Below are 22,479 nucleotides of genomic sequence, written 5' to 3'. Positions count from 1 at the left end.
GCTCAATCCGCTGTGCCACACCAGCCAAAGCAACCCAAGATTATGCTTTAATTAGCCTCTGTTGCTCAGTGCCTTTCCAAATTTTATCTTTTGCTGGTAGATAAGAGAAACAATAACATGTATCAACCCTGCAAGTTTCAGCACTTCTAAATACTCTTTTTCCTCTCATCCCTGCTTGGCCAATCTTTTCTGAGCTCATTTCTCCTTTATAGTTACCTGTCAAAGGCATCCAAACACAGGCACGGCACAACAGTGGCATTCTATGGCCACATCGTAACTGAGAGCCACAAGTACATTAGCTGCCTTCAAATTGTTGCGAACAGCATTAAACCAAATATTAACCCCTCCACATCACAGACTGCCACGTTTTCCCTGTCCTTGCTCAAGGTTTCCTGCTACACGCTGGCCAGAAGCCAACGCCACATCTTTTAGGACTTCTGTTACGTGGTACTTCACTCCCGGTACCTCGTCAGCTTTGCTGTAGTAACAAACGATCCCCCAAATCTCTGTGGCTCATAAAATAAAGGCTCACCGAGCACTCACGTTACCTGCAGGCTGCAGGTATGTTTGACTCTACCACACATGGCTTCTCATGCTCAGACCCAGGTGCGTAGAAGACAGTATTGCAGCCAACTGTTTAATGGCATGTATCACGTCAGCTCAAATATTACTGGCCAAGCCCCATACCAATGGGACAAGGGAGAATACCCTTCCGAGGGTGGGCACTGCAAGGAAAGAGGGAGAAATAAATGGAGAGATAATAAAATCAACCACATTGGTAAGCATAGAATTATTTGAGGAATATGTTTTTCTCTCTTAACATTGACAAAGCAAGATTATTAATAAATGAATTTAAAATCCGTGATAAAAAATATAAAGTTTGTGATAAAATTTTGATAAGAAAAAGAAAAAAGAAAAGTCCCTGTGTGTGATTTCTTTTTCCTCTGGGCTGCTTTGTTTTTTCACTCCTTCTCTAGTCACAGTCAAAGCGGAACATCATGTGGACGAGGAGAAAAAAAGTGCTGCGCATTAATTCTGCTTGTCCTGCGTTCCCAAGACCAAGACCAGGGAACACTCGGGTGGCGATGAAAGGTGAGGACTCTGGCCCCACCTTTTAGCGACGTGGGGCCCGTCCTCCCTCTGCAGTTTATTAACTTGCACCCTCAGACCGAGCCAGTTCCTGGAATGCCAAGCAGATAATAAGACCACACGTATCCTTCAGGAACATTCTCAAATGAGAAGACTAATCTGCCTGCAGGTCAGCAGCTAAATGCCCGATTGGCCTCTGCGGTAGTCTTTTCCCGCGGCCCGACTTCCGGAGCAGAGACTCGATCTTACGTCCTGGACAGGGCAGCTGCTAGCTTATGTGGTGTGTGCCTTTCTGCCAAAGGGGAGAAAGGGTCTGCTCTGTAGGTGGACGAATTACAAAAAGAACCATTAAAAAAAGAAAAGATGCCTCTCCCTTTCATTTAGTGAATTAGTAAAAGGTGGTAGTAGTACCCGGCTTAACTAAAGAAAGCACCTTTGTGGGGTTGGACAGGAAAAAAAAAAGACCCCCCACCCCCAGCTCCCAGCACAGGGAGCCCTTCGCCAGGGTTTCAGCTTTGGCGAGTGCACTGTGGCTCTGACTGTAGCCCCCGCTCACCTCCTGGACCACATGCCTTTGTTCAGTGCACAGAAACACAATTATGAGTGACAGCCCTGCAACTGACATTAAGCATGGGATGCAAAAAAATCTCATGTAAAACTTGTCGAAATGAATATTTTCCCCCAATAAATTTCATTCTCAGCTTCTGCAGACTGGCGTTGAGTGGTTTAATTAAACTCCACGCTGACGTGAGCCAGTCACTTGTGTCCATTCTCTATTGAGAAAGGAGCCTGAGGTAACTCCACCGTTTGAGCACAATAAGACCTTTCTCTCCCGCGTAGGTAATATGTCATGTTTAGTGCCCTCTGATGGAGTTATTTATTCACTTCCTTAATGCAGAACCAAGCTGGGGAGCTGGGGGGGGTGGGGTTGAGGGGTTTTCCTCCCTCTCTTTCTCTCTCATTGTCGTTTTGCATTTTATTCTCCTTTGTGGTTCGCTCCTCCCCATTCAGATCTTTACCTTTTCCTGCCAGCTGCCAGGAACAGTACACTTGAAAACATTGGCCGGATTTTCTCCAGACACCTGCTGCCCAGGACCACATGTAGGAGACGGGGGCTGTAATGGCCTCTCATTAGAGAGGTTTGCCATGTGCTGTTATAAAGAAGCCATTCTTCAGCTCCTTCGCTTCACACAGCATCGTACCCGGCAGTGCAAACGTACAGATCATTTACTGTTTCACAACACCCACACGTGGGGGTTTAACAAAAAATGATCGACGAACTACAACAATTTGCCTTTGGGAGAAGCCCGTGTCGAAGCACCGAGTGGCCTCCGCTGTAAGGTGAGCTGTGAGTTTGCACGTCAGTGCGGCACCCACGCCAGCGACGTGTGTGTTCGGCGTGCAGAAAGAGCGGCGGGTGACTTGTTTTTCTTACAATATACTGACCCACAGTAGAAGCAGTCATGAGTCATCCAGGACCACTCATCAGAAGCCGCCCAGAGTACAGAGAATGGAAAATAAAAATAAATAAATCCACGTCAAGAACCTGCTCAGTTCTAAGATGTATCTATGTCATTTGAAAATGGACTTTTGTAATAATACCTTTTTGCAAAAACAAATTGCTATGATTAAAGAAATTCATCCATTCACTTAGCAGAGGAAAATCCACGTGGTTGGTTATTTCGCTGTGACCAAACTGAGTCTGCAAGGCTTTAATAAGATGTCCTGAATGTTCTCTGCATCGTGGTCCTCCCGAGGCTTCTGCAAGCTGCCATCCGCATACGGGCACTCTCCAAGTCTTGTCCTTTTCCATGTTATTTGGTGGGAAGATAAATAGAAGGATGCTTTCAGTTACAAGTAGCAGAGATCCCCAATCAAACTGGCCAGGATACTAAAATATATATATATATGTGTATTTCACATCGTCAAAGGTCCGGAAGGAAGGAGGGCTGTGGGCCTGTTTACGTCAGTGGCCAGTGATGTCATCCGTTCTGTCCTCTCCACTGCTCTTGGCTGTCTCCTCAGGCCAGTTACAAGGTGACACCAGCAGTTGTAGAGCGTGAGTCCTAACGGGATGCAGTGGCACGTTTTTCTCTTCTGCGGAGCTCTCTTAGGAGCAAGAAAATGTGTCCTGGAGGCTTCCGAATCTCAGTCCTAAACCAGCTCTGGCCGAAGGAGTGGGACTGACCTTAAACAGTCCAGACCCTCTGCTGGAGATGGGGGGGGCCATTCAGCCCTGGGCACGGGGCTGCCCGACGCTGGGGGCAGGGCAGGGGACAATCTCACAAAACTGGGCTTCTGCTAAAAAAGGAGAAAGAAAATAGATGCAAAGTGAGGAACCAATGTGACCCTCTCTGAGAGCTAAATATGCAATTAGGTTAGTGAATCTTAGTCAAAGCGTCTCTAAAACTACTACTAAAATACTGCTTATAAAAACAGAAGCTCTTCCTTCTTAAGAGATTGGCCAGTCCCCCCCACCAACAAGATTAATATAAAAAAAAAACACAAACAAAAAAAAAACAGAAAAAGAAAAGCCCTATACAACTTACGGAATGTGCTTACTTCCTGGGCCTATTCAATCTCAAAACTAAGAAATTTCTCACTATCTTTAGAGGAGATATTTTGGCTCCTTTTAACTGCTGGACACTCACAACAGAGAAAGCTAAGTGGATTGATGGTCAGTATGAAGACTTACTGAGAAGCTAAATAAACATGGATTTTCTCAGAAGATAAGGAAAACATTTTTAGCTATCTGCCATCTATGATTTTTCCTGATGTTACAGCTACCAATCCACATATTTTCGGACCATGTAAGCATTCTGCAAGTGTTTTAAATAGCCTAATATCTTGCTAAACAAAATATATTCCTTGGGCCGGCAGCATCAGCATCATCTGGGAGCCTGTTTGAAATGCAAAATCCTAGGTCCAACCCAAACCTACAGAATCTGCATTTTGACAAGATTCCTAAGAGATTCATATGCACAACTAACATTTGAGAAACTACTGTAAGGTATATGTAGTCACCCCCTTGGCCCCTGACAGCTGCAGGATGCATAGACATAATATGAAATCTCGCAACTACGGTATACTATAACTTGAGGAACTAGGAAATGAATATCGTGGACTCAGACAACAAAATTCTTGCCCATCTCTTATCTCTGTCCATCAATCCAAAGATCAACTTTCCATTTAAACTCACTGACTTTTAGGTGAAGGGTGCCAGGAAAAGGTCTGATCCCTTCTTCTGACCCCATTAGGACTGTCCGGACACTCGGACACGGGTGTGACCATTCACTGTGGGAAGACGAAAAATCAGAACTTGCCCGCAGTCATTTCAATCAACGCTGGCACTGTCTGCACCCAGGATGGATTCAGGACAATATGGAGGCCAGCATGTGGTCAGTGCCTGGTAAATACCCCCCTGTTCAATTTTGTAAGTGATAATAAGGCTAACGTTACAGACTGAAGTCTGTTCCTATGATCTGGCCGTTTGGACAAGCACAGTATGTTCAGGCTTATCTACCCCACATTTAGCACACTCCCCTTCTTGGCATTTTTCTCTCATTTCCTCGAAAAGCCTTTTCTGGAGAAACTTCAGATCAGAAGCCAAAGAAAATTCAGCTCAATTTGCCCTGCTCCCCACGGAGCCCCAGTGACTGAAGGCTTTCATTCCCTTCTCTCCCACGTTCCTTCTTCTGGCCGCGTGTTCGCCGCTCTCAGCGCCTCCCTGGCTTTCACGGCGAGAAAGCAGCAAATCCGCGGGGCCAGTCTAGACCAAGTGAGCAGACTGCACTTTATTTTCGTGGGCATTTGTTTTACTTTGCTTTATTTGTTGTTGTAGTTGTTTTGTTTTAGTGCAGTCGGTTGATAAAAAATATATATATAACCGTAGGTGTATAAAGGTATGGTCAAATCTACAAAGGTAAGATCTAGGAATATACGATTGCCCACACCTTAGCTCCCCCCACCTTGCCCTTTACCTGCCCTTTGTCACCTTCTCCTTCCACACCCTGGCTTTACAATATTTCGTGTTTCTCTCACATCAAGTCTGTGCCTTTCCTCCCAACCGATGGGCTTGCCGCTGCTGCAGAGAATCTGAGGCTTCCAGGTGAGAGTTCTCTGGGCTTCGGACCCACCCACACGCCCTTTGCTACTCACCCCTATCTTGACTCCTTCCTCCGTTCACATCATATCCCATTCCCAGTTCCAGACTCATCCCTTCGCCTCGACTCTGGATCCCTTCGGTAGGGGGTTGAGTGGTGGTCCCTAAAAAGATATGGCCATGTCCTGAGCCCCGTGACTGGGAATGTTACCTTACGTGGATAAAAGGTCATCAAAGATGTGATTAAGTTAAGGATCTTGAGATCTTTCTGGATTGCCCATGCAGGCCCTAAATTCAATAACAAGTGTCCTTGTAAGAAAAAGGCAGAGGAAGACCTGAAACGGGCAGCAGAGAAGACACAGACACACAGAGGACAAGGCAACAGGAAGGCAGTGACAAAGAAGGAGGGGACGGGGCCTCACGTCAAGGAGTGCCTGGGAAAGCCAGCGGCCACCAGAAGAGAGAACAGTGAAAGCAGGACTCTCCCCACCCTCCCAGGCTCCAGAGAGAGGCGACGCCGCCGACACCTTGATTTCAGACTTCTGGCTTCCAGAACTGTGAGCGGGTACATTTCTGTGGTTATAAGCCACAGAGTGTTTGTAAGGACATTTTTTCATTGCTTTTTAAGGGGGGGGGTGGAGAAAGAAATATCAACATGAGAGAAGCATCAGTTGGTTGCCTCCTATGTGCACGCAGACTGGGGATCGTGCCCACCAGGACTGGGGATCAAACCCACAACGCAGATATGTGCCCTGGCTGGGAATCGAACTCACAGCCTTTCCGTTAGGGGACAGCTCTCCAACCAACTGAGCCACACTGGTCAAGGCTCTTCCATTTTTAAATATTTTTTTAAAGATTTATTTATTTATTTATTTTTAGAGAGGGAAGGGAGGGAGAAAGAGAGAGAGAGCGAGAAACATCAATGTGTGGTTGCTGGGGGCCGTGCCTGCAACTCAGGCATGTACCCTAACTGGGAATCGAACCTGCGACACTTTGGTTCGCAGCCCACGCTCAATCCACTGAGCTATGCCAGCCAGGGCTATTTTTAAATATATTTTAAAAAAAAATTTAAGCACTCAAAAAAAAAACCAAACCCAAAGCACTTGCTAAATATGTTGACAAATGAACACGAATCCTGTTTGCTGCCTCAGGGCCTCACTGGGTGTGCAGTAGTGGAACAGGACAAACACAGCACCCCTTCCTGTCATACCCATTTCACATAACGGTGAATTAATTTAAAACACGTTACAATAAAATAAGCAAGTGTTATAAGTCATAGTGTAAATGTTGCATTATTAGTGAAGGTAAAGTGTTCAAGGGAAATTCAAACATCCGGGCCACTCTGCCCTACAGTGCAGGTTTCCCAAGGCAGACACCGCTTCAAAAGTAAGGTCAGCGTGCTGTCTGTACTGTAACTAATGGAACGGAACTCATGAGATAGACGTTACCAGCTGGAAGGCAGGGCGTCTGCATAAAAGCTATGTATCACCTAAGCCAACGAAACGGGGAGCTCTGGCTCTACCTGCAAAATGCGTCCCATGGTCATTCCTTACAAAAAAGCAAGAGAGATAAAGATTCACCATAGAACTCTTTTAAATATCAAATCCTGTGAGTTTAAAAACACAGCTCACATTATAAACATACAATCCCCCAACTGTTCATCAATGTAGACATTTTTAGATCCCTAAATTTCAGCTTCGAGTCATGATGAGAATCCAGACTCCCGAGTTTGTGTTGGGAGATTGGGCTTTGCCAGCACACTTACTTCCATGCCGTAGAGAATTGTCATGCGCACTGGGGAAGAAGTTGAGTCCTGAAGTTCCGTAAATCCTGAGTGGAAATAGAGATTAGGTAAATTTTTAAAATAGTTGGCCCTGTTTGCACAGCACACAGCACTTTTTAAAAAAAATTATCAAGGTTCATCTACTACGGAAGCTTTTTCAAAGTTCTCTTTGCTAATGGAAGATACTGTCAAAACAAGTTTAGCCACAGGAGACCCACTGTCCCTGACTATCGTCTTCCTGCCCCGTCAGAATCCAAACGGAGGTGAAGTTGTGTGTGTGTGTGTGTGTGTGTGTGTGCGCTTTACATTATCTGCGTCAGTTATCAGGCATATCTTCCACATGACTTTGCTGACTTACGGCACTTCTTGAACCACTAGTAAATGACTAAGCGGCTACAAAAGTTAGAAAACAAAAACAACCTGAAAACAGAGGGTGGAGGCTGCCGAAAAACTTTCAGTTGCACAAAAGACTATATCTTGGGTTGACACAAGAGGAAAGTCTGAGAACACTGTCTTAAAAAGAAAAAGGAAAAGGAAACAGAACATGCAACTTCAGGGCTCAGCTCGTGCCTAATCTCTTTGTGTGGGGTTTTCTCATTCCGACACGTAGCTCCCAGGACGAGCACAGGCAATCCCTAAATCATGTGCCTCTTCTGGGGATAATATGTAATGGGCGTAGCCTTCCTTAAGGAGACGTGCAGGCCAGGGAAAAACACAGTGTGGACCTCCCACCCTGCAAATTCAAAATCTCTGGACAGATAATGTCTCGTGAATATGACCCCCAATGGCCACCACACCGGAGAAAAAGAAAAGATGTAGATGTCACGAGAGAACATGTGGCTTGGGGAAGATGGAAGGAGAAAAGGGGCTCTCGTGGCTGCTTTGCCACCTTCTTTGCCCCTTATCATGACCTCGCTGAGGGAGCCCATAGGCTGGTCCCCCCGATTATCAAGTCCCTGCTACGGCAACATCAGAAACTGCTTTTGTGTTCAATGGGGCACCGGAAGAACACCTCAGATTCCTACTCCTAGTCCGTTCTGCATCTCTGGGTGACAACATCTACTGTAATCCGGCAGATGCACACACAGTACACAATGCTGTCTTTGAAAAAGAGCATTTGAATATTCAGAACATCAATCCTCTGTAGATTGTCTTACCTCCTGTTTACCTTTTTCTGTGCATTTCAAAGCGATTTCAGAACCAAAAGGAAGGAAGACAACATTATTACTGTAGAAACAACAAAGAACAGAGAGAAACCTCCATTCCCAGGCACTGGGTGTTTCTAGGAGCCATTCTGCAGCTTTCTGGAAATCCTCTCCACATGGATTGTTTTTGAAGCTGTAAGGTGCAAGTGCTGGAGAAAACCCAGCTCCTTCCTCAGTGAAATGGCCTGTTATTCTCTGGGAAGAAAGGAGGTGTTTCTCTAAGACCACCATTACACCTGCGATGCTCTGCTGAAATTCAAACCGCTCGCCCCCCCCACCCCACACCGACCTCCATCTCCCACACCTGGCTAGCAAAAACACAGTAGGGTCTGGCGTGGGGGAAGGGTTAAAATGTAACATCCTGGCTCCTGGGTAAATAGCTCTTGCAAATGTCTCTGGTTTTCTGTGTAAAAGCGAATTCGGGCCGAGCTATACAGTGGATATATCCAAACACTTGGGCTTTAATTGACACACGCACATGCAGACACACAAAAAATGTAAAACTATTTGGCAAGGCATTTTGTTTTTAACGTTGGTGAAATGCAGCCTAACAGTGTTCTCACTGTAATCCTGCCTGAAAGTGATCGCTTTTCTGTACTTTTCCTATGACAAATTTATTTTCCCTATATGCTTTTGTTGGCCAGCAGCTCTGGCATGACTGGGCCGACAATGAGCCAGAAGATGTGAGTTCGGGGGAAATGCACAGCTCCCCAGTCCTGGCACATCGTGGGGAAGTGTGTGCCGCTGGGCGATCACGCAGAGCCCATGCGATGGCCTTGTCGGCTCACCAAAAAACACCACAGACGTTGGAAGAAAATGACCTACCCTACCACCTGAGGACAGAAAGCCAGCTAACAATGTGTGTGCGCTTTCCAATGCTACAACAATGAAACAAGTGCCAAAGCTTCTGCTAGCTTCGTTAGCTAAGCAAGGGGACACACGTTACAAGTTCACTACAGTTCACGTGACCGCTGTCCTACAAGAGTTGAGAAAGCGCCCTTCTGATGACTTACCTTTTCTCTGCAAAGTGCGAGGGGAGACTACCAGACCCCAGTAAGGATGAAAGGGGCAAGGTTGAAAGAGGCAAGGTTGAAAGACTTGATCCTAAACCATGGATTATGAAGGTATTTTAACAGCAAATTCTTCAAAGGACATATGTGGAAGCTGCAGTGACAATCTAATTAGGGCATTAGCGTTTGAAATGGATCTTTTAATCTAATACTTAATAGCATTTCATCATAAGCAATGCACACGAGACGAGTGGTACATAAGAGGTGATATTGAGGTATAGTAGCACACATGACCTAGAAAAGGGATCCGAAGAGCAACAGTTGAATTAACAAAAGTGTGCATGGGCACACACACGTACACACACGAATTGTTGTTGTGTGTGTGTGTGTGTGTTTCCTCTTGCTCTAACAACAGATGAATGGTTCGAAACCTGGCATGGAACTAAGCCTGTCACCACACCAACAAGGCCATGGTTTGTAAAACTTCTCTGGACCATGATTGTCTGAGAATAGCTAAATGCTAAAAGTTCTTCCCAGAGAAACATACACGCACACCCAGTTTTACACACAATTTCAGAGAGTGCACAGCAAACCTACTGTGTCGGATATTACCGAGAGCGTAACAAATCAACCCAAATGGAATAGCCTCAATCAACACTATTTACCTGAAAGTTCTCTGGGCCCACCACGTAGGCTGGACTCGGCTGAGCAGTTCCTCTGGTTTTGTCCAGGCCCCGCCCCCCGGATGAGCCAGACAGAGGTCAATGATGGGCACTGCTGATGCATCCAGGTGCTGGCCCCTAGAGGCTGGGATGCCTTGGCTCATTGTCATGTGGTTGATCATCCCTAAGCAAGTGGCCTGGATTCATTTGCCTGATGCAGACAGGTACCCAACAGCAATGGGCAAAACCTCACAAGGCCTAATCTCATAGCGGATACTACCACCTCATTCTTTTGACAGAAGCAGCTCACCGGGTCAACCCAGAGTCAAGGAGCTAGGAAACAGGCTTTACCTCTTGAGGTAAGAGGTTATAAATATACCTCAAAGGGTATTTTTATTACAGGAAGGGGTACAGAATTGAGACCAATATTTCAATCAATTTACCATCTTCATCATGATCCTAGGTTAGCAATATTCTGCTAGTAAAATGTAGGATAGGGGCTGAAAGAAAAAGCAGGAGCCATTGTGACCGTGATAGACAAGTACAGAAATCAATAACTCTGCTTGACCTTCAGAAAGTGTCCTCAGGTCCAGAGGCAGGAGAGCGCCTTTTCCTAGTGGCAAGCAAAAAACCTTCAGTGTTTCTTGTTAATTTTCCTGAAAGACATGTTAGAAAACAAGGGTGCTCGGCACGACAGAGGGTTGTCACTTCACTACTGAAACAGGACATCACGGATCACACACATATTTAGTGAGCCAAATGTCAGAGATATTGACTAACCAAGGAAAGTGACACCAGATGTGCTAAATGTCTGTGTTGGTTTTTATGCCCAACTGTATGGGACCGTATGTCATGCATTGGGAACACTACAGTGAATAGCACTAACATATCCTGCTGAAACAGAATCCTAGAAGTCGGTATTTCCCTAGAGCAAAGGAAAACTCCAGGACAATAAGAATCCCAAATAGGAAATGTCAAACTCACAATGTACCTTACTGTGTGATGACTGAACCGGTGTTCGTGTGACATCATCAAAAGTCAGCTGGCAGTAGGTTTGAGTATGGTCAAATATTCTTCCCCTAAAAAGAAGAGCAGAAACCTAAGTGACTGTAGGAAATTGGGTACAGAACTGAAGAGGGCAAACTGGGTTTAGCAAAATGTGAGTCCTGTCTTCGTGCACATTTAGCTTGCATCGAGTCTCGCTTTGCCATTACTGATGGTGTACATGTCCAGTTAGAGGGGCCTGTATGTCTAGTTAGAAAAGATCTTCTTTGCTGCTCCAGGAGTCTAACTGTGGTTATATTTCTTTTCTAAATTACAAGAGAACCGGGTGATGGCTGAGTCCGCTTAGATGAATTCTCCATCTCACCTGAATTCCCTCTCCACAATTCTGTATTGGTTTTCTGTTGCTGCTGTATAACAAGTCGCCACACATGTAGTGGCTTAAAAACAACACAAGTTTATTGTCTTACAGTACTGGAGGTCAGGTGTCTAAAACAGGTCTCCATGGTTAAAACCAAGGTGTCAATGGACCGCACTCCTTCCTGGAGGCTCTAAGCGAGACTCATTTCCTTGCCTTTCCGAGCTTCTGCAGGCTGCCTGCCTCCCTGGGCATCGGGGCTTCCTCGTTTTCAGAGCCAGCAGTGGCCGGTTGGGTCTTCCTGCTGTCGCACCACTTCTTCTCCTGTCTCCCACTCTCACTTTTAAGAACCCCAAGACTTACATCAGACCCACCCAGATACTCCCTAATAGCCTCCCTATTTTAAAATTACCTGATTGGGAACCTTAAATCTGTCTTCTACCTGAGTTCTTCTCTTTGCCATGTAACAGCCCATGCTCACAGGTTTCAGAGATTAGGGCATGGATGTTGTTGGGGAGCCCTGGTTCTGCCTCCGGCCCACTTCTTTTCTCAGGCTACTTTGGATATTCAGCCCTCTCGGTGTGAAACAATTCTTCCCATGAGAGGCTTTGCAGCACACGCTGTGATATCCAGGAGAGTTTCTTTATGATGGCAAATTGCATCTTTCCAATGCAAATTCTGGAAATATCAACTATGTCATCAATGGAAATATAAAAGAAAATGTAACATGGTTTTTCAGCTATAAGAAAGGTCATTTGAGATAATATAATTGGAATAGTTTATACATTATTGATAAACTATACCCAGGGTCAATTCAATGCATCATGCTTGATGGATTGGTTCCTTGATTTACTTACTACAAACCCTCTCTAAGTTCACGTCTTATTTTCACTCCTTTCTTTGTCTGCAAAGTATGTGGCAATAATTGCTGCCTATTTTGAGATAGTGATTGATGTCTTGGTTTAATTTTTTTTTCAGATTATTCAATAAAAATCATCAAGATTAGTCTTTGTTCTCAACTTATAATAAACTGGTATGAAAATAATTCTGCTCACTGGCAAGCAGACATGAGGATTATTTATGTTCTGTGATCTGATTCTTCATCCTCTTAGAGACCCACAAGTGTAACCGAGTCCCATACATAACAAATACAGGAGGATAAAGGCAGGAGTCCTAAGGCCAGAGGAAAGGGAGGGATATGCTGGAAAATAAGAAATGAGAAAAGAAAAGACCTAGAAGTAAGAAGAGCAGAGCGACTGTGAATAAATGAGAGAGAACATCAATTTCCATGGGACTTAAACAGCGGTTATATAGTAGCTGCCTTCTTTTTTCACTAGGTGTGACTTCACTGGCATGAAATAGCATAATGTGGCATTGAAAGCCTAAGGGAATATTAGAATAAATTAAAGCCAACTTGAAAGTAGGGTCATTATGTGAAGCAATGGGGTTTTCTGTGTGTGTGATATTCCATTAGAAAAACTTTGTCTCCATTAAGAAATGTTCACTCAAAAATAACGTGGCATTGTTGAGCTATTCCCATTACAAGTAGAATTTGGGAGGGAAACACAGCCGTGAGTGTGGACAGTAACTATATTCATATAAATCATGGGTGGTCTTCTAGTTTGCTCAGTGTCTCCTCCTCAGACTAGTTCTGATCAAAGAGGAGAACTTCCCGTGTGCACTGAGCCATTCCCCTTCCCCCCATCATGCCTTCATTCCTTCCGCTCCTTGCACCTGGAACAGCTTTCCCATGTCGTCTTCTGAAGAATTCTGACTCCACCTTTCATCCTGACTAAACTTAGGCATCACTGTTTCTGAGAAGCACTCCCTGGCAGCACCCCCACCCCCACCACAGCATATCCCTATAAAGCCATGCTCCCTCTCACCCCTACACTTCCCACATCGTAGTACAAGTACCTGTCCCCTTGTCCTCCTCCTCACCGCTCCCTAAATCCGTCTTCCTTCCTCGTGGAGGCCAGGTCCCTGTGGTTTTCACCACTGTGCTCTCAATGTCTGACCCCTAGTGAGTGATCTATGATTGTTGGTTGAATAAGTAGGTAAATGCACGATAAAGAAATGAAGGAAGAATGGTAGGCAGAGATGGAAGAAGCCTGGGAGGAAAGAGACTTAGCCATACCCAGCCATAAACGTGTCTGAGTCTATAAGAGAGGTGCCACCACTCCTCACCATCCGCGACTCCCAAGGAAGGCATTTGTTGTCAGACCTCAGCTGTTCCCGGCAGGTCGTTTTCACAGCAGAACACAGGCGTGGCAGTGCTCTGCTCGGGGGTTCGAGGGCAATTCCACTCAGTCGCTAGCGAGCAGCCAGTGTGACCGTGTGAAGAAGCAGCTTTGAAAGACAATTAGTTTGCTTCTACCAAGGAGAGATGGAGTGAGAAGAGATGTGATTTCTCCTGATTTTGATAAGGCATTTTGATTGTTTCATAAAAACAAAGTGAAAAACATTTAGAAAAGTAGGTTTGGGTCCCTGTGTACGTTAAAGAAGTGAATGACCAATAGGAGGTTGCGTTCAAAGGGCATTTATCCGTGATACAATATCAATTTGGAGAAACCTTCTCAACCGTGTGTCGTAAGGATAAACCCTACATTTCTTATCTTTACTAATGTCCAGAGTAAAGGAACTAAAACTATACAGCTGTTTGTATTCTGTTAAACATTACTGTCAAATGACTATGATGAAATGGACAAATTTCCTATAAAAGGAGATGGAAAATGAAAAGACAAAAAATGTACGTATTTAGAAACCAAAATAAATAATTCATATGCAGAATAAAGCACAATTGACAGGAAAAGCTTAAGTACAAAAGAAAACAACTGAGCTAAGGGGCAAGACCAGACTTGACCTTGAGCAGAATGAGTTAGCAACACAACACCCTAAACCAGCTGTGCTGAGCCAGGGATGACTTTGTGGCACAGGGAACATTTGGCGACATCTGGAGATGTTTTTGAGAGTCGTGAGTGGGAGGGCGTGACTGGCAGCCAATGCATAGAAGCCAGGGATTCTGCACACAACAAAACTCCCCACAACAGCAAACTCTCTGGTCCAAGTTTTCAATAGGCCTGAAGCTGAGAAACACACACAAGAGAAACTTACATGATATAGGACTACATTAAAATGAAGGACAGGCATTGTAAGTTTCCCCTCAACAACATTATGGACCAAATTCTTATTAGAATGTCATGTCCCGTTCAGGGTGTTACCCTTTAGAAAGTATAGGCCTTGAAGAATTGGAAATGAACTCCATAATGATTGCCCATGTCTTGCTCTTCTGCTTTTGCAAGGAAACTTATGCTATTACTGTCTCCCACCTATTTAAGGGATCTGGAAATAATGCATGCCTGTCTTGAAGCTGAGTCCTGCATCTTGGCTTACCATAAAGAAAATCTAAGATTCCCGGATTAAACATGCTCACAAACACAGTGCCTAATAAACAGGCTTTAAGAAAAAAAAACCTGAATTAAGTTTATGTTGAATGTTCTGCAGAATTGAGAAGTTAGTCCCCAATTATGTGCTAAAAGAAAATCTTTAAAAGTTAAAACACATAGAAAAAATATCAAATATACTGAAAATACAAATACCACAAAACTCTAAATGAATGAGCCAAAAATCTTACATTACCAACATCAAACTATCCCAAAGGCTCAACATGTTTTAATAATATGCATTTTATAGTTAGAAATGTGGTAGAAGAAATGAAGAATGAAGGATTCCAAAGCAAAATAAACAAATCTTCAAGTCACTCGAGAGCAGACAACGGTTAGAAAAGGGATAAGGTGCTGGAAATGAAGTTAGCAGTGATCATTTTAAAAAGTGGGAAATGACAAGCAAGTTTTTGTGGTGAGAAGAGTTTATTTTCTTGCAGCCACACTGAACAGAATGACACAGTGGAATCGTGCTGTGTGGTCCTGGTCATATTTCCATGGGATAGGCACCGTGCTGATTCCACCATCTGTTTTGCAGCCAAATATGACAAAATGTGACTTTAAGCAAAAATATGTATAAAGTACTGTTTATTATTTAAATTTCAAAACAAGAATTACATTCAGAATAAGAACCACACATAGTTAGGCATTATAAAACACACCCTAAGTATGTACGGCCACAGCTGCAGTCCAAACATCTTCTAAATGTCCTTTGATGCGAAAGCTGAATTTATAATATTATTTGGCTCATTAACCTGCTCAGTAGCACAAATGCAGGAAATTCTACTCTAATAAATTATCATCCAGTAACTAACAGGGCATAGATTGTATTATTGTAATACGGTTTGATTGGAAAATGGAGGAAAATATGAAAAGTCTTCCGACAAGCCTTTTCCCCTCATAGCGAGTAGATTTAACCTCTTTGTCGACAAAATCTTTTCCCAGAAATAGCAACACAAAAGTAAGGGTTTCCTTACACTTTCCTTCCCTAGGCAGGAGGGATAAGCAAGACCCAATTGTGTCAAATCTTGATTCATTAGGAATTAAACACAGTCAGCATTTTCTAAATCGATGCCTCTCTTAATTCTGAAAAAGTATCTGCTCATCTACAGAAACTTCCAGTCCTCTCTGTCCCTCCCGACTCCTCTTCCGGAACTCCTCGTGGAACAAATGGGAGGTCTCCTCACTGTAACTTTTAGATTACAGCTCAATTAATTTTAAATTAAAATTTATATGTTTAATTCCTTTCTTATTTTTTCCCCATTTCCCCCCTCGGCTTCATTCTTATTATCTCCTCAGATTTTTCTTTCAGTTCACAAATTCTTTCTTCAGTCGTGTCTAACATAGAATTTAACCTACCCATTGTGATGGGTATTTCCAATCACTATATTTTTCATTTCTAGAAGTTCTCTTCAGTTCTTTTGCAAACCTACCTTTTCTTTATTGACAGTATCTTTTAAAAATGGTTTATTCCTGCCCTGGCTGGCGTGGCTCAGTGGATTGAATGCTGGCCTGTGAACTAAAGGGTCGCTGGTTTGATTCCTGGTCGGGGCACATGCCTGGGTTGCAGGCCAGGTCTCAGGTTGGGGGCACATGAGAGGCAACCATGCGTTGATGTTTCTCTCCCTCTCAAAGAAAAAAAATGTTTTATTCCTTCTTTTATGCCATGAATTATTTAATTTCTTATAAAGTATTAGTGAGTGATTCTTTTCAAAAATTTTTCTCACCATTTAAATCATGGAAGAATCAAATTCCAGCCAATGAGTGGTTTGTGCTGATGTGTCCATGGCCCCTTCACATCAAAGACACACCTGTGGGGAATGAAACAGTATAATGAAACAAAACTGAATAGCTGAGCTATAGATTTGAAAAGAGAGCTGTTCAAGTGCTTGAAATGAAGAGAGAACCTGAGGAGTGCTGTTATGGGCTAGGTAATGTCCTCCCCGAAATTCATACATTGAAGTCCTAACCCCCAGTGCCTCAGAATGTGATCTGGGAAAAGGTTGGCTGCAGATGTAATTAATTAAGTTAGGATAAAATCATACTAGAGTAAGGTGGGCCCCTAACCCAACATGCCGTTATCTTTATAAGAAGGGGAAGTTTGGACACAGGCACTCACATGCAGTAGGACTCCATGTGCAGAAGAAGGCAGAGATTGGTGTGATGCCCCTACAGACCAAGAACACCAAAGACTGCCAGCAATGCAGCCAGAAGTTAGGTGAGAGGCATGAAACAGATTCTTCTTCCTAGTCCTCGGAAGGACCCAACCCTGATGACACTGTGATCTCAGACTTCCAGCCTCCAGAACTGTGAGATGCTAAATGTTTGTTGTTTAAGCACCCAGTGTGTGGTGCTTGGTTACAGCAGACCTAGCAAACTTAGACAAATGGTAAGTTGAAGCCAAAGATAGGGGACTCACTAGACAGTAAAAACCAGTGATGAGTCTAACTCTAAGAACTAGAGTTTTAAGTCTGAGAAAAGAAAAGAATTCAAGGGTAGGCCTTGTGCCCCCCCTCACCCTCCACCCCACATGCCATACCAGGAAGTAAAACTGAGCTATGTGCCTAAGACCAGGGATCTAGAAGGGCTTCTTTGCAAGTAAATACAGACTAAAGACATTCTACTTAATGAGCTGGGAAAAAAATTTTTTTTAAAGTGTACCTTTGTAGAGCCTTGGGCAAAGAAATAGTCTACATATATGAGAAAGACCTTAACTGTAAACAAAGATAACTTTACTTCTTCTTTTCAAATTTAGATGCATTTTATTTTTTTTTCTTGCCTAATTGCTCTGGCTAGGACTTCCAGTACTACATTAAATAGAAGTGGCTCAAACAGCCAGGCTGTGTTCTAGATCTTAGAGGTAAAGTATTCAGTCTTTCATCATAGAAAGTAATGTTCACTGTGGACTTTTCATACATTGCTTTCACTACGCTGAGGTAATTTACTTCTATTCATCTTTGTTGGTTGCTTTTATCATAAAAGGGTGTTAGATTTTGTAAAATGCTTTTTCCTGCATCTACTGAGATCATCATACAGATTTTTTCCCTTCATTCTGTTAATGTAGTCTATTACATTGGTTGATTTTATGTTAAATCATTCTTATATGCCAGGAGTAAATCCCATTTAGTCATATATGTATCTAATTCTTTTACTATATTGTGGAATTCAGTTTACTATTTTTTTGTTGACAATTTTTACGTCAATGTTCATGACAGATACTTGACTGCCTTTTTTTGCTTGTAGTTATTTTGTCTGGCTTTGTTATCAAGGCAATGCTGGCCTCACAGAATAAGTTAGGAAGCTATTCTTCCTCTTCAATTTTTTTGGGAAAGTTTAAGAAGAATTATTGTTAATTCCGCTTTAAATGGTGAGCAGAATTCACAAGAAGCTATCAGGTCCAGGGCTTTCCCTGTTTTTGATCACTGATTCAATTTCATGACTAGTTATAAGTCTACTCAGATTTTCTCATTCCTCATGATTCAGAAGCCTTACAGGTTTTGTGTTTCTAAGAACTTGTCTATTTCATCTGAATTATCCAATTTGCTGGCATGCAGTCATTCATCGTACTCTGTTATAATCCTTTTCATTCCATAAAATCAGTAGAAATGTCTCCACTTTCATTTCTGAATTTAGTAATTATGATATATTCTTAGTCAATCTAGCTAAAGGTTTGTGAAATGTTTTGGTGATTTTAAAGAGCCATCCTTCGGTTTCACTGACTTTCTCTATTGCTTTTCTATTCTCTATTTTATTTCTCTTTTTCCTTCTACTAATTTAGTGTTTCTTTATTCTTCTTTTTCTAGTAGTACCTTATGTTGTAAAGTTAAAATTGTTGATTTGAGATTTTTTTTAGTTTAAGTATGTATAACCATAAATTCTCCCCTTAACCACTATTTTTAATGTATTCCATAAGTTTTGGTATGTTGTGCTTTCATTTTCATTTGTCTTTGTCTTAACTTGAGATGTCATAACAAACTGTCATCAGTTGGATAGCTTCCCCAACAAAAATTTATTTTTCTCACCGTTTTGGAGACTGGAAGTCAAAGAGCAAAGTGCCAACAGAGCAGGCGTGTGGTCAGAAGGGTCCCCTTCGGTTACAGACTGCCACCTTCCCCCCCCCCCCCCCCGTGTGCACACACCAACTCGTCTTGTGCACACCGATACAGAGAGAGAGAGAGAGTGCAAGCTCCCGGTGTCTCTTCTTGTGAGGACGCAACACTATTGGATTAGGGCCCCACCCTATTGCCCCATTACTTTCATTGTTTCCTTAGCCATGTCACCTCCAAATACTGCCACACTAGGGAGTTAAGGCTTCAACAAATAAGTTTGGGGAAGAGATCCAACATTTAGTACATAACATTTTGCCCCTGGCCCCCCAAATTCATGTCCTTCTCAGATGCATCAAAATACACTCATTCCAAAAAAAAAAAATACACTCATTCCTCTTCAACAGCCCCCACATCTTAACTCATCTTGGTATCAACTCCAAAGTCTAAAGTCCAAATTCTGATCTAAAATATCATCTAAGGTAAAATTTACATTGGGGCAAAATTCCTCTCTAGGTGTAAACCTATGCAACCAGGAAAGTTATATGCTTCCAAAATATAATGGGACAGGCCTTGGACAGACATCCTCGTTCTAAAAGTGAACAATGGGAAAGAAGAAAGGGCCGATGGGGCCCAAGCAAACCCAAAATGTAGCAAGGCAAATTCCATTTAATCTGAATACCCAAGTATAGACCTGTTTTGTGCGCTGCTCTGCCGCTGGGATGGCAGACCCACCTTCCAGGCCCCCGGGGCACAATGGCATCCACACGGTGCTCCTGGGCAGGGGTCACGCCTTTGCAGCCCTGCCAGGCAGGGGTCTTGAGCCCACAGCTCTGCTGGGCAGATGCTGCCTGGCTAGTTGGAACCTGAGACAGCAGCCCTGATCATCTCTGTCTTTTGACTGGAGAGTTTAACCCATTTAGAATAACTGCTGATAAGAAGATACTTCTGTCGGTTTGCTATTTGCCTTATGGTATTTGCCTTCCTATAAGCCCTATAGCTCTCTTGGCCCTCTTTCCTGCATTATGGCCTCTTTGGTATTCAGTTAATTTTCTATAGTGAAACATTTCAATTTTCTCTCATTTCCTTTTATACATACTCTATAGCTTTTCTTTGTGGTTACTATGGAAACTACACTTAACATCCCAAAGTTATAACACGCTAATCTAAATCTATACCAGCTTAACTCCAACCACATACAAAAACTCAGCTCATTTACAACTCCATCCCCAGATTTTCTTACTTTGTTATTGATGTCACAAAATTGTATCTTTGTATGCTATGTGTCCAAAACTTAAGCTAATAATTGTTCAATAAATGCATTAGTCTCTTGAAATTATGTAGCAAACAAAATGTGGAGTTACAAACAAATTGCGATAATACTAGCTTTGGGACCATCTCCTAAACCAGGTGGAGAACAAAAAGGTAAGTTATGTATTATTATCACAGGAAAACTAACGTTAATCACTGCCCGTACGTTCACCTTTCCTGATTTTTATCCCTTCATATGGAGTCGAGTTACTGTGTAGTGTCCTCATTTCAGCCTGCAGGAGTCCCGTAGGATTTCTCTCCGGCCAGGTCTAGTGGTAATGTACTCCCTCGGATTTTGCTTATCTGAAAACATCTTAATTTCTCCCTCAGTTTTGAAGGGCATTTTTTCTGGATAATAGATTCTTTATCTCTATCTCTTTATCTCTCAGTTCCTTCTGGGATTCCCACGAAGTGTAAGTTGGCCCACTTGATTGTCCCACAGGTTTCCTAAACTCCGTTTACTGTTCTCCAGTGGTTTTTTTCTGTTCCTCAGACTTGACGATTTCAATTGTCCTGTTTCAATGTTTGCTGCACCATTTTTCTGTCTGTTTAAAACTACCTTTGAATCCCTCCAGTGAATTTTCTCATTGGGGCTTTCTATTTTCTTGTTGATATTTCCATTTTGTTCATACATTGTTTTCTTGACTTTCTACACATCTTCCTTTAGGTCTTTAAGAATCTTTTAGGACAGTTGTTTTAGTCTTTGTCTAGTAGATCTGCTCTCTGGTCTTCCTCAAGGGTAGTTCTACTTATTTATTTATTTATTATTTATTTTGAATGGGGATTAAATTCCTGTTTCTTTATATGTCTTGAGATTTCTTTGTTGAAAAAAAGTGAATATTTGAATCTAACAATGTGGTATCTCTTGAAATCAGAATCTTCTACTTACTCAAGGGTTTACTGTTTTGTTTTGTTTTTGTTTTCATTGTTGTAGGCCCACTCCTTGCTGAGGATCAGCCCAAGGTTTAAACTTAAGGTCTCTGCAGACCCTGTCTGAACCTAAGCCTTTCCCGGGCATGTGTAATGACTTTCTAATTTCCCCTGGACATGCAGCTGCTTTTTTCTTTTCCAGCTACTTTTGAAGGTGTAGTCTTTATTGCCTGGCTACCAAAAGAGGAAAACGAGAGCCCTGGCCAAGTAGCTCAGCTGGTTAGAGTGTTGTCCTGACACACCAAGGTTGTGTGTTCAATCCTCAGTCAGGGCACACACAAGAAATAACCAATGAATGCATTAAAAAAGTGGAACAACAAATTGGTGTCTCTCTCTCTCTCTCTCTCCCCCTCTCTCTCTCTCGCCAAAATATAATTTTTTTAAAGTTTGATTTTAAAAAAGAGGACAATGAAGAAGGAGAGGGCATAACAAAAAGAAAGTGTCCACTCGCTGAACCCCCTGAAAGGCACCAGAGCTACATGAAAGAGGCTTGCCCCATGGAGAGTGCCGGTGCGACAACGACTGGCCACCTCTGTGTCTGCACTTCCCTGGTCAGAAGCACCAGTCAGACCCAGGTCTTCAATAGAGCACAGGGTCCTTCATGCCCATCCTGGCTCCTGCTCCAGCATCGCATGCACAGCTGCCTCCCTTGGCTGAGGAAGAGATGCTGAGGGAGCAGTACTGTGCTAAGAGTTGGAGTTGACTGGAATTAACTGCAGCTCAGTGGCCAGCCCTTCCTCAGGAAGCTGCAAGCCTCCACTAAACTCCAGAGTTCCAAAACAGTTCCCGCTGGCACATTCTGCCAGCACAACTGTTGTCTAGCTGAGAAGACAGGTATCCGGTGCTTCCTCTTCCACCGTCTTCCCGGAATCATCCTCCCAACTCCATATTTTTAAGAAAGAGAGTCTGCAAAGATCATCATTGCTTTGAAAACCAAAGCGGTTTTTTTTTTTCTTTCAAAGTTGAAAAAAAAAGTTCACATGACCACCTGTTTCTACTTGGAAGGAATTCCAGAGTGCAAATGCATTTATATGGAATACTGCTTCATGACATCACCAAGAAACCATGGTCTGACCTCACATCATTCCTAAAACATACAAATATTATTCCTAACGATGCCAAGGTTTTGTGATTCAAGATGTGGAGTGAAAGGGGAGAGAAATGAGATCTCAAAGTGAGAGAACACACACTCACGTGAAGTCTGGACTCTGAGTGAGCTGAAGTTTATGCTATCTCTTGGAACATAAATGAAATGTCATTTAATCACTCCTTCCCTTCTCCCTTCCTTCCCTCTCTCCTCCCTTCCCTCCCTTCCTTCTTTCCTTCCTGCCTTCCACAAATGTTTATTGTGTGCCATTGTGTCCCGACACTCTCCTGGACATGAACTATGCAACAGTAAACAAAAAGACGCAGTTCCTTTCTCATGGAGCTAACATGCAAACAGACAACACACAACAGATGCAACAAATGAAGTATCCACCGTGTTCCAAGGTGGTAAGTGCGGTGGAGGAAATATAAAGCAGGGAAAGGGAATAAGG

This window comes from Phyllostomus hastatus, unplaced genomic scaffold (genome assembly GCF_019186645.2).
Source record: "Phyllostomus hastatus isolate PE091 unplaced genomic scaffold, TTU_PhHast_1.1 phas_contig_159, whole genome shotgun sequence".
Taxonomy (NCBI): Eukaryota; Metazoa; Chordata; class Mammalia; order Chiroptera; family Phyllostomidae; genus Phyllostomus; species Phyllostomus hastatus.
The sequence above is the reverse complement of the archived record's forward strand: the minus strand, read 5'-3'. Positions refer to the sequence as shown.